Source organism: Arachis hypogaea, chromosome 15 (genome assembly GCF_003086295.3).
Source record: "Arachis hypogaea cultivar Tifrunner chromosome 15, arahy.Tifrunner.gnm2.J5K5, whole genome shotgun sequence".
NCBI lineage: Eukaryota > Viridiplantae > Streptophyta > Magnoliopsida > Fabales > Fabaceae > Arachis > Arachis hypogaea.
The window spans coordinates 7,755,115-7,770,910 of NC_092050.1; the positions used below are offsets into that span (position 1 = coordinate 7,755,115).

The 15,796-nt window shown below is 34.7% G+C and overlaps 1 long non-coding RNA gene across 1 annotated transcript; it reads right to left on the reverse strand.

Moving 5' to 3' along the window:
- Positions 1-13,850: 13,850 nt before the first annotated feature.
- Positions 13,851-14,757, reverse strand: LOC140179463 (uncharacterized). Its single transcript, XR_011872935.1, has 3 exons — positions 14,681-14,757; positions 13,992-14,114; positions 13,851-13,906 (listed from the first exon to the last, which is right to left on the reverse strand). It is a non-coding gene; the product is annotated as an uncharacterized lncRNA (long non-coding RNA).
- Between the last annotated feature and the right edge of the window lie 1,039 nt (positions 14,758-15,796).

A 15,796-nucleotide genomic window follows, 5' to 3' on the forward strand; every position in this document is an offset into this window, starting at 1 on the left:
CATACCAAAGAATTAAGGTCAAACTCATCAGATGCAACTCTTTGAATTTTTGAAAGTTGTATCTCACTTTCTTCGTGATTCATTAAAGTAGAAGAACTATTTACAGGCATTGATATTATAGAAGTTATATGTTCTCCTTCTTGAATATTAGCCTTCCTCTTAAAAAATGCATCAATTCTTTGATTTTTCATCATTATTTTGTATAAAAATTTGAATATATATCCTGTAAAATATGTAAAAAAAATTAGAAAGATAAATATTAAAATTTATATCATATAAAAAATTAAATTAAATAAATAATAATATATAAAATAATATTAAATTAAATAAATTAAAAATACCTAATTTTTTAACAAAGCGTGCTTTTTATAATGAGAAGCAAAGCAGCAAGGAGCGTGTCTTTTTATGATTATTTTTATTTTTATTTTGTTAGATGATTTTTTTATTCTTATCTTTTTTTGTTAGATGATCTTTTTTATTTTTATCTTTTTTTGTTAGATAACTTTTTTGATATGATTTGATTTTTATCTTTTAATTTTGATGTGTTGTGAAGCCAACAAAGACCCACTCTAAAACTAAAAATTATTATGCAATAAAAGCATGAGATATGGATTGAACCTAGATACTCTAGGTTATAATAAAGTATTTGAGACAACTCAATTATTCTTTATTTTTTGAAGAACTACTACTAATTTTTTTATAAAAAATTTGGGAAGCCAAGCCTCCATTGCCCTAGTGAAGCCCCGCCTCTGTATAAGAGTGATGAGTCTATAATTTATATACATTCTTCATTTCTCAATTTATTAAAGTAGGAAAATGCATATAGACTCATTACATTTATTTTAAAAAAAATTGATGAAAGGAAAATATTTATGTAAACCCCGCTAAAATCGGTAAATAAGTAGTCAATAAATCGAATTTTAAATAGGAAGATTAAAAATGCAAAACCAATATCAAAATAGGATAGAGCTCGTCAAAACGAGAATTTTGATATAAATTTCGAAAAATTTGACCCAAAGTTAGACCGGATGGACCGAACCGGTTGAACCAGGGCCCAAACCGGGCCTGTGGATCCAACCGGACCCAAACACTTAAAAGGAACAAAAGCTCTCTTCTCCCTCATTATCATCAACAACGCCAAAATAGAAGGGGGAAGGAGGAGAGCTTCCCTAACCCTCTCCAAGATTTCCAACCACCATAACTTCCTCGTTTGAGCTACGATCGCCGCACCGTTCGCGGCCACGTGTCCAGCGCGTCAAGCTCTACACTTCTGTCGAATCAATTTTACCAGTAAGCTCCATTTCTATTTCATAATCTCTACCCCCTTCCTAATCTTGAAATTGGAATTCTATGTTGAGATTTTGCCAATTTTGATATTTTAGGTTCGATTTAACTTGTGGAGCTTACTGGGTTTGAGTTGCTACGCGTGTGGGAGTAGTAAGGTTACCGTAATATTAAATTTAATTTTCAACCCATTAGGTAAAATCTGATTTGGTAACAAATGTGTGTAATAGGTGTGAATTGAGTTCATATATATGCGTTGGAAAGTGAAAAGTGAGTATTTGGAGGCTTATGGGTGATTGAAGCTTGGTTTGTGGCTGGTTTATTTAAGCTTGGAAGGGCTGTATCCTAGCTTGTGGGGCTGCCTTGGAGTGAATTAAGTGATCGGCCAAGGTATGGTTTAGGTTTCGCGCGTTTAACATTTAAGGTGTTGTGAAAACTTGGGCTAGAAGAACCATAGGTTAAGTTGAATTGATTATTTGCATTAAATGTTAGCCTTGTGAAGTTGTTGGTTAAATTTATGGTTGAACTTGTATTGGAAATTAATGAGTAATAAAGGGTTGATTTATGTGTTGGAGGGATAACAAGCTTGTGAAGTGTTGATATGTATATATTAATGAAAGGTTATTTATATATGTGATATATGTTGAGTTGTGTTTGTGAGTTGTTGAAGTAAAGAGTATGTATTCTTGGGATTGAGCTAGTATTGGGAGTCATGAGCAAGAATTGTTATTGTTGAACATGTGTGTTTGAGATCATTAGTGGTGGATTGATGAAGGTGTTGGTAGGTGTAAGAAAGTGTTGATATATGTTGATATATGTTGGGGGTTAAGGATTGTTGAGTTGGTTAAAGACAATTTTGGTTATGGTTGTTAATGAAATGGGATGATATGTTAATAATATGCAAGTCTTGATGGTAAGGAACATGAGTTTGATGAAAATGAGGTTTGGATGTAAAATTGGTAAAAAAAAATAGATTTTGGTGAACTTTGGAGGTCCATAACTTGTTCTCCAAATTTTGGATGGAATTGTGGTTTGTTTCAAATGAAAGATGATTTTACAAGCTTTTAAACGATACTAATTTTGTAAAAAAATAAAACTTTGTAGAGAAAGTTATGGACGATGGAAGTTGGCATGTGAATTTATGTTACAAGGTACCAAAAACAGGGTTGCAGCAGATTTCTGGGCATTCTGCCCATTTTTGAAAAAACGCCTATCCACGCATACGTGTGGTTCACGCGTACACGTGACGTAGAATTTTGGCGACGCATGAGCGAGAAGCATGCGTACGCGTGACTTGTTGTACGCTCCACGCGTGCGCGTGGCCCCTATTTGCTACAAAACTGGATTTTGGCTGTTTTAAACCAAATTTTTACTTCTACACCTCCATTTTCTTCCCTTTTAGACTTAGAGTATAGTACTAAGTCCAGTAGCTAGTTGGAGCTAGGAAAATAAGCTAACTTGGGGATGAAGTAAGAGGTAAATGATGACGTATATGAAGAAGATGAGAATATTAAAGAACTTTAATGCCAAGGCTTGAGAAATGATTATATATTGATTATGAAAATGAAATGGCTTATGAATGATGATATCTGAGACACGAGTTTCCCTGGAAAAAAACTGTGGCTTGCCACCGCGTGTTCCAGGTTGAATCTCGATACTCTGTTGACCCTACGTCGTAAGGGTGACCGGGCATGTATAAATTCCCGTGTATGGATAGCCCCCATTGAGTGATTATATGATGATTGAATGTGAAATCTATGCATAGACTCTTGGGGATGCACGACGGGAGACAGTCTAAGGTTTTCGGACTTGTCGGGTTGGCTGGATAACCGACAAATGGGCCCCATCAGTCATAGGACTGGCATGCATCATGTGCATTTGTTTATTTTGATTGCTATGCATTTCCTGAGTTTGCCTAACTGTATGTATACATCCTGCTACCTGCTATACTTGCTACCTGCACTATCTGCCTATTACTTGTGCGTGAATTTGTCTGGTAGCTTATCTTTGTTGAATTATGGAAGATGGAGGAACGGAAGAAAGGTGAAATGGTTTGATGTTAAGTTAAGTTTAAGATTGAGTGAGTTTAGGCAGGTTTAGTATACCTACCCTTATTTATGGCTTTTGTTTAGAAATTAAGTTTTACAATTGTATGACAAAGTTCTAGGATTGCCTCTGGCATTCCCTGGCATTCCCAGAACTTTATTTATTATACGCGTGGCACCTTTACCATGTTGAGAACCTCCGGTTCTCATCCCATACTGTGTTGCTATTTTCAGATGCAGGTCGAGAGGCTCCTCCCTAGGCGTCTGGGTTCCTGAAGCGGAGTAGTCCCTGGGATATTTGGTTTATCAGTTTATGTATATATGTACTTAGTTACTTAGCTTTCTCTCCAAGAAACTTGTTATTTTGTTCCTCATAGAGGTTACAGGAGAGTTAGGACTTTATTTATGTATTTTGGGTATTTTGGGTGCTGGTATATATATGTAAATATTTTCTGGCCAGCCTTGGCTTCGCAGGCTGAGTCAGGAGCTAGTTTCACTGTATCCTTGGCTCTCTTTTCGTTCTTTTGCTTATTTATATCTATAATCTTTAGGTTTCTTAGCACGTAAGTAATTCTGTTCCTTGAGCATTGTGCTTTTTATTTTGCAATTTTGTTTTACCCGTTTTTCAAGGCTCCTAGTTAAGTACCTCTTTTCGTATTATATATATATATTTATTTATTTATTTATTTTTAGAGGTCGTAATACCTTACTTTCTCAGTCTTATGACTTAAGCATAAGATTAAGTATGGTAGGGTATTACATTATGGTATCAGAACAGTTCGTTCCTATAGAGCCTGAGGGACGGACTGTCTATGCTTCTGGGCATACTCTGGGTGTCTATACATGCTATTTAGGATATCTAACTGATATATGTGGCATGAATGTTTGTGAGCATGCATTTGGGACTCTTAAGCACTAAACTTGAGATATTGAGATTGATCACCTTAATATCAATTGTTTGGTGTGAACAGGGACCAAATGTCGACTCGCGGATCCGAGGGAAGTAACTGGAGGGAAAATCCTAGGACCGAACCGATGCGAGGACTCCGAGATGGAAGCTCGGGTGCTGGTACGAGCAACATAGGTCAATACTATAGGTCTTTGACCCTTACTAATTTCCTCAAGAGTGGTCCACCTCAGTTTAATGGAAATGCCAATGTATTAGAGGCTGATCGGTGGTTTCGAGATGTGGAGAGGTTTTTATATACTCAGCACATACCAGAAGCACAGTCGGTAGAAATAGTGACTTACATGTTGGAGGGAGATGCTCAGAAGTGGTGGCAGGAGTTATATTATACCTTGCAGATGGAGTTAACAGATATCCCTTGGCATAGATTCAAGACTGAATTTTATGGAAAATATTTCTTAGATGCACTTCGCATTGCAAAGGAGTTGGATTTAATGCAGCTAAAGCAAGAGAATATGTCTGTTGCTGACTATACCCATGAATTCGACAACCTGTGTCGCCTCTCAAAAGTCTGTCAAGGAAATCCAGTCGACTATGAGGCGTGGAAGTGTGCTCAGTATGAGAAAGGACTTAGGAGAGATATCTTCAACTGCGTGTATCCGCAAAGGATAACGGATTTCACTGAATTGGTTAAGAAAAGTCAGTTCGTAGAAGATTACTCTAGGAAGTGGGCAATACTACAGGAAGGCTATGGAGAGACAGCCCCAGATAGGAAACCCCGGGATGCATCCCAATCCGATTGTTAGACCCGAGGTAACCATGAAATAGTAGTTGGAGTTTTAGCTACTTTGTATATCATTAATATGTATTATCCATTTGTGAAGCATGATAAGCTTTTATGATCGTGGAGTTCGAGCCAATGGTTAGTCGAAGACTATTAGTTTCCGAGAGGGAGCGATACTTAGCTAACTTAGAGGAGTGGCTAGATTTCTGAAGGATAAAAATCAGAACGACTTTACGGAAGCAAGGTGGAATATACCTAAGGAATTGGAACTGTCGAGGGTTATACGGAGTTACCATTTGAAAACCAGTGACGTTAAAGACTTCGAGGAAGAGGAATAGAGCGGATTTAACCTTTAGTTGCTAATTAATTAAGGGACAAGTACAGGTGAGACCAAATTTCTATACGAGAGAATTTTCAAGACCATTTTTGAAGATGTACCAGAACTTCCACCTTAGAGAGAACGTGAGTCTGCGATAGACTTAGTGCCGACAGCCGGATCAATGTTGATTGCACCACGAGTGAAGACATCATTATAATCAGCAAAACTCAGGACCGAGTTGAAGGGAGTACTGGAAGAGAGAATCGTCCAACTAAGTGTTTCTTTGCGAAAGTGCACCAACTAATCCTCACGGCCTAATCTAATCTGTCTCTTATAGCTCACATTGAAAACTCTATCTTAAATCTTTTCTTGTAAGAGCCCAATTCATCATTCTCCTTATTTTATTCATTACTTGTATAAAGCTTACCTCTCTTGGAATAAGCTTGGACTTATCCTAATATAATCACGTAAATCTTTGAATCCTAGAGATCTGCGATACGAGAGTTGCTCTCTTGTGGAAACTTGCATTTATTTAAACGCCAACTAGAATTTATTTAATTCGACATGCCTTATTCTTCCTATTCAAGTTTTGATTTGAACTTCTCCCCTGAGATGCAATCAGGTTTCTCTTCTGGTGTTAGTTCGGTATAACTCTGGCTAATTATATGCAAGACTCTCTTCTGATTTCTTGTAAACACCGTTCATGTACTCGTTCGTCTCTTGAAACATAACATTTCTTTGAAAAATCAACTCGTACTGAATCTTGCGACGCGCGTAACTCTTAGATTCAACTATCAGAGTATTCATCCTTTAAAGCAAGACTTTTGCACATGAAAATGAATCAGCGACATTCTTAGGAAATCTAGAGCCTTAATCCTCGCCGATCGTATCGCTCATGACTAAATAGATGCAGTGAGATGCACCTAGATTCCTTTCCTTGTGCATTCCATCATTTCGGTATAATCCTGATTAACCATATACAAGATTTTCTTCCCGATTTATTACGAACACCATTTGTATTGCTCATTCATTTTTCGAGCTTAATGTCCTTTTGAAAATTAACTTGAGCCTATATTAGTATCACGTATAAATTATAGCTGCAACTGTTAAGATGTTGATTCCTTAAGAGCAAGACTTTTGGACACGGAAGATGAAGCATGTAAGCGTGCGCCGTCAAAAAGAGTTTGGGAGCTTTAAATTAAATTCTTGCCGACCACAAAGCCTATGATTAGTTTAATGCGCTAGAAATATACCGGTTACATGGATACTCGAATATGAAGAGAGCTTTCGAACTCCAAGAGAAGGATTAACCCCAATTCTAGTAATCAGGATACCCGAACTTATTTAACAACTCGGAATTAGTGTGATACATTATCAGAGGGGTTTAGGATACGTATAAATACAACATCATGAAGTGGTAACAGATGCCCTGAGTAAGAAGTTTTTAGGGAAATGCTTGGATATAAATTTCGGAGGAAGGAAGGCTAGGTAAGTTGGAATTATAAAATTGGATATTAAGGGTATAGCTAAAGGAGTCAAACTAAATCTATTGCGGTCTTAAAATGTAGCAAGGACGAAATGCAGGAGGCGTAAGAAGACGATAAAGATCTACCAAAGATATTGAAGTCTGGTAAATAGAAGAGAATTATGAAGAGATTTATATGCCTATGCAGAAATAGAGATTGTAAATTGAGGACTTAGGGAGCACAATACTGGTAATAAGGAGCTACTAAGAGTACCGAAGCCGGTTGAATCAAGAAGACACCAAAAGAGGGTTATGTGTCAAAATCGGGAGTTGGAATGAGAAACTATTGTTCAAAGCTACAAGAGAGGATTTTCGAAGTTACCTTGAGGTTTCTAAGATGTATCACGAATCCAAGAAGATATGTACAGCAGCCAACAGTGAAGAACGGAGTGACAATCTATATGATTACGTGTTCGACGCATGAGAAGGAAAAGAGAGACCACCAGGAGCTAAGCGAAATGCTACAACCATCGAAGGGTCTACATTAAAGGTAAAAAGGAATAATCGATTTTGTAATAAATTGCCAAGGTCTAGGATAAAAGGTGACGCTGTTAGGAACTCGTGGATCAAGTGATCAAGTCCATTTTGCCCATCGGAGCAAACTCCTTATTAGGGAATATCAACGAGACTATACATCAGGAAGAAGGTGAGACTCTACAGTACGCTAAACACCTCTGAATTAATTGGAAAATGGAACATCGAACGTCTTAACTCCTGAATTTGATAACCGAGACAACAGAGGAAAAGTTACGCAAATTTAAGTTAAGATTTTCATTAGGGAAGCCAACAAAAGAGATAGGCAGATCTAAGAAGAAGACTTCTTAAGTTGGAAGGAAGAAGATACCTATTTCTGAATACTACTTCAACGAACTAGAAGCGGGCGAGCAATAGAAAACTAAAAGGTTAAATCCTGCCAAGTTAGCCCATTTCAAATTTTAGAGAGTACTGATGGTCAGTGGTGTGCCAAATGGTTTTTGTCGTACCTTTAGAAAATATTCCAATGTACTCCGTATTTCCGAACATTGGAAGCACGCCTCTAAAAAAAGTTCGTGTCTTACAACCTAAGCCAGTTTAAATGAAAGGAGATAAACAATTAGAGTAATGAGGACAGCTTCGGGAGACTCTAAGTATGCCGAAGGACTACCCACACCTCTTTTCAGATAACTGAATCTGAATTTTGAGGGCAAAATTCCTAATTAGGTGGGTAGGATGTAAACCCCACTAAAATCGATAAATAAGTAGTCAATAAATCGAATTTTAAATAGGAAGATTAAAAATGTAAAACTAATATCAAAATATAATAGAGCTCGTCAAAACAAGAATTTTGATATAAATTTCGAAAAATTTGACCCAAAGTTGGACTGGATGGGCCGAACCGGTTGAACCAAGGCCCAAACCGGGCCTGTGGATCCAACCGGACCCAAACACTTAAAAGGAACAGCAGCTCTCTTCTCCCTCATTATCATCAGCGACGCCAAAATAGAAGGGGGAAGGAGGAGAGCTTCCCTAACCCTCTCCAAGATTTCCAACCATCATAACTTCCTCGTTTGAGCTCCGATCGCGGCCATGCGTCCAGCGCGTCGAGCTCTACACTTCTGTCGGATCAATTTCACCGGTAAGCTCCATTTCTGTTTCATAATCTCTACCCCCTTTCTAATCTTGAAATTGGAATCCTATGTTGAGATTTTTCCAATTTTGATATTTTAGGTTCGATTTAGCTTGTGGAGCTTATTGGGTTTGAGTTGCTACGCATGTGGGAGCGGTAAGGCTACCCTAATCTTAAATTTAATTTTCAACCCATTAGGTAAAATCTGATTTGGTAACAAATGTGTGTAATAGGTGTGAATTGAGTTCATATATATGCGTTGGAAGTGAAAAGTGAGTATTTGGAGGCTTATGGGTAATTGAAGCTTGGTTTGTGGCTGGTTTATTTAAGCTTGGAAGGGCTGTATCCTAGCTTGTGGGGCTGCCTTGGAGTGAATTAAGTGATCGACCAAGTTATGGTTTAGGTTTCGCGCGTTTAACATTTAAGGTGTTGTGAAAACTTGGGTTAGAAGAACCATAGGTTAAGTTGAATTGATTATTTGCATTAAATGATTAGCCTTGTGAAGTTGTTGGTTAAATTTATGGTTGAACTTGTATTGGAAATTAATGAGTAATAAAGGGTTGATTTATGTGTTGGAGGGATAACAAGCTTGTGAAGTGTTGATATGTATATATTAATGAAAGGTTGTTTATATATGTGATATATGTTGATATGTGTTTGAGTTATTGAAGTAAAGAGTATGTATTCTTGGGATTGAGCTAGTATTGGGAGTTATGAGCAAGAATTGTTATTGTTGAACATGTGTGTTTGAGATCATTAGTGGTGGATTGATGAAGGTGCTGGTAGGTGTAAGAAAGTGTTGATATATGTTGATATATGTTGGGGGTTAAGGATTGTTGAGTTGGTTAAAGACAATTTTGGTAATGGTTGTTAATGAAATGGGATGATATGTTAATAATATGCAAGTTTTGATGGTAAGGAACATGAGTTTGATGAAAATGAGGTTTGGATGTAAAATTGGTAAAAAAATGGATTTTGGTGAACTTTGGAGGTCCATAACTTGTTCTCTAAATTTTGCATAGAATTGTGGTTTGTTTCAAATGAAAGACGATTTTACAAGCTTTTAAACGATACAAATTTTGTAAAAAACGAAACTTTGTAGAGAAAGTTATGGACGACGGAAGTTGGCATGTGAATTTGTGTTACAAGGTACCAAAAATAGGGTTGCAGCAGCTTTCTCGGCATTCTGCCCATTTTTTAAAAAAAAAAACCCCATCCACGCGTACGCGTGGCGTGAAAATTTGGCGACGCATGCGCGAGAAGCATGCGTACGCGTGTGTGCATATTCACGCGTACACATGACTCACGCGTACGCGTGACTTGCTATACGCTCCACGCGTGCGCGTGGCCCCTATTTGCTGCAAAACTGGATTTTGGCTGTTTTAAACCAAATTTTTACTTCTACACCTCCATTTTCTTCCCTTTTAGACTTAGAGTATAGTACTAAGTCCAGTAGCTAGTTGGAGCTAGGAAAATAAGCTAACTTGGGGATGAAGTAAGAGATAAATGATGACGTATATGAAGAAGATGCGAATATTAAAGAAGTTTAATGCCAAGGATTGAGAAATGATTATATATTGATTATGAAAATGAAATGGCTTATGAATGATGATATATGAGACACGAGTTTCCTTGGGTAAAAACCGTGGCTTACCACCGCGTGTTCCAGGTTGAATCTCGATACTCTGTTGACCTACGTCGTAAGGGTGACCGGGCACGTATAAATTCCCGGTATGGGTAGCCCCCATTGAGTGATTATATGATGATTGAATGTGAAATCTATGCATAGACTCTTGGGGATGCGCGACGGGGGACAGTCTAAGGTTTTCAGACTTGTCGCGTTGGCTGGATAACCGACAGATGGGCCCCATCAGTCATAGGACAGGCATGCATCATGTGCATTTGTTTGTTTTTATTGCTATGCATTTCCTGAGTTTGCCTAACTGTATATATACATCCTGCTACCTGCTATACTTGCTACCTGCACTATCTGCCTATTACTTGTGCGTGAATTTGTCTGGTAGCTTGTCTTTGCTGAATTATGGAAGACGGAGGAATGGAGGAAGGGTGAAATGGTTTGATGTTAAGTTAAGTTTAAGATTGAGTGAGTTTAGGCAGGTTTAGTATACCTACCCCTATTTATGGCTTTTGTTTAGAAATTAAGTTTTACAATTGTATGACGGAGTTCTAGGATTGCCTCTGGCATTCCCAGGACCTTATTTATTATACGCGTGGCACCTTTACCATGATGAGAACCTCTGGTTCTCATCCCATACTGTGTTGCTATTTTCAGATGCAGGTCGAGAGGCTCCTCGCTAGGCGTCTGGATTCCTGAAGCGGAGTAGTCCTTGGGATATTTGGTTTATCAGTTTATGTATATATGTACTTAGTTACTTAGCTTGCTCTCCAAGAAACTTGTTATTTTGTTCCTCATAGAGGTTACAGGAGAGTTAGGACTTTATTTATGTATTTTGGGTGCTGGTATATATATGTAAATATTCTCCGGCCAGCCTTGGCTTCGTAGGCTGAGTCAGGAGCTAGTTTCACTGTATCCTTGGCTCTCTTTTCGTTCTTCTGCTTATTTATATCTATAATCTTTAGGTTTCTTAGCACGCAAGTAATTCTGTTTCTTGAGCGTTGCGCTTTTTATTTTGCGATTTTATTTTATCCGTTTTTCAAGACTCCTAGTTAAGTACCTCTTTTCGTATTATTATATATATATATTTCTATTTTTAGAGGTCGTAATACTTTACTTTTTCAATCTTATGACTTAAGTATAAGATTAAGTATAGTAAGGTGTTACAATTTATATATATTTCTTACTTATATTAAAAGGGAAGAGTATGAGCAAATTCTAGTTAAGGTAGCATTTATTGTTTTTTCCAGTTTTTTGCCATTAATATTTCATACATGAACCGTGTTTATACATTAAATAAATAGCTAATACATACATTGTAGGTAAAAAATATATATGATGTCAGAAGGTTAAAATAAAATCCATTTACATGATACAATCATTCATATCTAATATCTTAATATAAATTTTATTTAATATATAATATACTATCTTCGTTTTTTATTTGTCACTCTATTCTTTATTCCATTATAATATTTGTCAAATATCATTTTTCTATGCAAAATTTATAACAAAAATCATTCATTTTATTTTAATTTATTTCGTTTGTTTCTTTTATCTACCATTTTGTTTGACAATTAATAATAAGAGAGTTAAAATAAATCAAGAGTAATCTAAATATAATTTAGTTTTACTAAACAACTCTTAATGAAAAAAATAGTAAAATAATTTTTAACATTTTTATTTATTACAGTATAATTGATAATTCAATTAAAAATATTACATTAAAAAATGAGAGTGACAGTTTAATAGAATATGTTTTATAAAAATAACATGTATATAAACGATTATGTTATGTGTATATCAAAATCAGTTACTAAAGTCAACTATCATCAGTATAAAATAATACAAATATACATCGAAAATAAATTAAACCACACATGCATTTATATGTATTTATACCTAAATATATTAATGGCTGATTTTGGTGTACGAATAATATTTTTGTATGATAAAATAGGTAAAAACTCACATACAGTTAGAGATGGCAACAAAATTTGAACTCACGGATATCTGCGGAGATTACCCACGATGGAAAGAAAAATAATGGAGACTCGCTAAATCCCACGGGAACGGAGACTATCCATCCCCACGAATAAACGGGAACGGGGCGGGGACTGAGGTACCCACCCCATGCGAATTCGCTAAATCTCTGCTAGAATGAAATTACTTAAACATCCTTTATATAAATGATATAAGTGTATGTTTAATTTCTTTTTTTCTCCGTTTTATTTAGAAACAAATTAATAATGTGCATAATATCTAAATTTGCATCAACTAATTATTTAAATTTGTATCATCATAAGAAGGAATTACTATCACCAAGTTATAATCGTCGACCAAGATTTGTTATGTTGTTATGTTGAAAACTTTTTTATTTCATTTTGTTTTAGTTTATATGTTAAAGATTTAGTTGAATAATATTAAATTGGGTTTAGTAATGTTGAATGTGTTTGAATTGGGTTTGATTTTATACATTTTAATTGAATTGTAAAATTTTTTATCATGATTGAAATTTTTTATTTTTTAAAGTTTAATATCCACATATCTATGGTTATTTGCCTCCCCTGTAAGAGGAAATAATGAAGACCCATAACAGAAGTGCAGGGCAATTTCTTAAACAGGGACAAGGAGTGGGAGAAGGGTCCTTGCTCTCATCACTACAAGATTTTTGTTTATTTGTGACAGTTTTTTTTTTTTTGTGGAGGTTTATAACCCCACCAAATGGTTTGTGGAGATTTTCAAAACCTCCAAAATTTGAGGTGCCACGAGGTCTTTTGTGAGAGTTTTTAAAAACCTCCACAATCTATTCAGTGGGGGGGGGTTTGTGTATGTTTAGTGGGAGTTTTATATTGAACTTTTGTGACAATTTTAAATCACTTTTGTGGCAGTTTAAAACCCCCACAAATTGATTTTTCAATTTAACAAAAATTAACTATTTTGTGAGATTTCAAACCTCCACAAATCTATAATTATTTATTTATTTTTAATTTCAAATCATTCATTAATCCCATCTCATTTACGTACTCTCATCTCATTAATTAGCTACTTATCAATCACAGGATTTTCTATCAAAATTCAACACCAACGGTGTGTTTTTCACGTGGGTCAAAATACACATGGATCAATTCCATGAAACTTCCATTCATAATTTTTTACCCCAATACAACCAAGAGGTATATATTACAAGAACAAACATGAATCTAAAATTAAATTGCACTATATAAGAGTTACAACTTTATCCAGATTGTGAGTGTTCTTCAAAAATTGAGCAAATTTCGAAGCAGGTTTGTTTTCCACTAACTTATAATAATATCCACACAAAAAAAAAAAGCAGTTTCATATCCAATATGAAAGTTCAATGAAACTACAGAGAATTTTAAAGTAACTAAACCTCAAATGAGCTACTTGCATCTGTGGATCCTTACATACTTTTTCCAGCATCCTACAAACCAACACCAAACAAATTAATCATAAAAAAATGGCAAAACAACATATCTTTTAAGGTCTTTAAACCATATTACAAGAAATTTTAATCAACAGGAAGAATATCATATCAAAGACTAACTTTTTGGTTGATGGGAAACTCTAAACTGTCCAGTGGTCTAAGCACTATCAGCGAAAAGAAGATGCCTATTTCACCCTGAAAACAAAAAGAGTGGTGCAGAAACAGATTAGACACATTAAACCAACAGTGGTCTCTGCTAAAAACTTCTATGAGATTTGCAAAAAGATATTACACATACTTTGAGACTCTCTCTGAATCGTAACAACAGCACCAAGAATATTCCAGTTGCATACTGCTAACAAAGAAGAACAAAATAACAAGATTTATAAGTAGATCCTTAAGGATATGCTAAAAAAATGTAACTTAGTTCAACCAACCTGAAATATGACAGGAAATTGTGAAACTGAAGCTCACAATAATGCATATGAAAGATATGCCTTCACCGAATCAATTAAATGAAAATTCTTTGTAAATGAGTGGCTAACTCCCTCCAACAAACCCTGAGAAAATAAAATAAAAAATAAAAAATTCAATTGTCGTCGATTAAGAACAAAAAAGAATAATTTGAAATATTGAGAAACTAATTCGCAGCAACGTGAATGAGTTTCAAAGAATAATAAAAAGACAATAATAATGTACCGTCCTTCTATAAGGTTTTATTTAAGAAAAAAAAGCATTAAATACAAATATCAACATCAAAAGGGTAATGTTAGGTAGAAAAAAAAAAACAGTCAGAACTTGCCTTATTTAGCATTAATTAATTGTCATAACAATTAATAAATGCTAAATAAGACAAATTATGGTTGTTTTTGGCTGATTTTCTTTGGTTACCAAACATTTCCGCAAAACAAAAAGATACGTAAGTTTTCTTTACATCATCTTGACATTAATTGCATTTGTAGATCTAATGAACCACGTATATCACGGAAAATCAAATGGACCTGTAACTTGGTCCAGAGTAAAGCAAAAAAAATGCTTATGCATCATTACAAGGAACATAAGTTTCTATGAATTTTGCTACAACCTATAAACTAGCAATTAATAGATGCTAGAATCACTTTATAACCTGCAGAAGCTCAAGAGATAATATCCTTGTCTTGGTTGTAACTTTATCATTATCTTCCTTTATACCCATCTGCCAAATTTACATTTGAAAACATAAGAGATGTTGAAAGAAAGTAACCGTGATGCTAGTATTTAAGTTGCAGAACTAACCTTGCAAAGAGTGCGAAATGCCAACAAAGCATCACGTTATACTATACCCATGCTCTCCAAATCAATCCCACTTGACAGAAGATTAACAGTTTTATTTAATTATAGAAGATATAATAAGTCAGAATTAATTAATAATTTCTTAAATTAAAAATAAAAAGCAGTTAATTTGAAGTGGAGTATTAATTAATGAATTAACAAACTCACTTATAATCTCGTCTTGAATTGTATATTAGTTTGAAAATGACTGGCCAAGTGTATGTATAAAGAAAATGCATTTTATAAATTTATAAAATCAGTCTTATCTAACCTAATCTTAGTCCAAAATTCTTTTAACAATATATAATATGTCTAAAAACAAAAAAATGTTATTATTATTCTTAGGAATATTGAAATTAAATTTTATAAATACTAAGCTAACGAAGTAATCTATGTTTCTAATAAGTAATATATATAATTGGTATTGGCATTCAAAATGTGCTCATGATAATTGAGAACATCAGAAAGTTTGATAACATAAATCACAAACATATGTATAGTTTCCTATATAATTGCAAGTAAGTGATGGATAATATTTAGCTTTTTCTACTTTTTGAAGATTTAATTTTGCCGGATTCGCATAATTGTGGATAGTTTTAGAAATAATCTATTAAAATTTATTTTTAAGTTTTGAGTGCTACTTTTGTGTAACAGTTGTTGAAAGTTGATGTATTTTTAGAATTAATCTCTTAATTCCTTTTTTTTAAAGTCCTCATTCCGTATGATTAGCTAAGACATTTCCTTGACTCCCTATTTAACACTATTAATATCTTTTTTTAAATAAATAAACAAAAATACACATAAAAAAATTGACATGGATGAAAATGCATATCAAAATTTATAAATATGTAAGTACACTCGAAAATATCACTCTCTATTACATAAGAAAGTTCATTATGTACAAGGATACTTCATTGCATTTTGATCAATA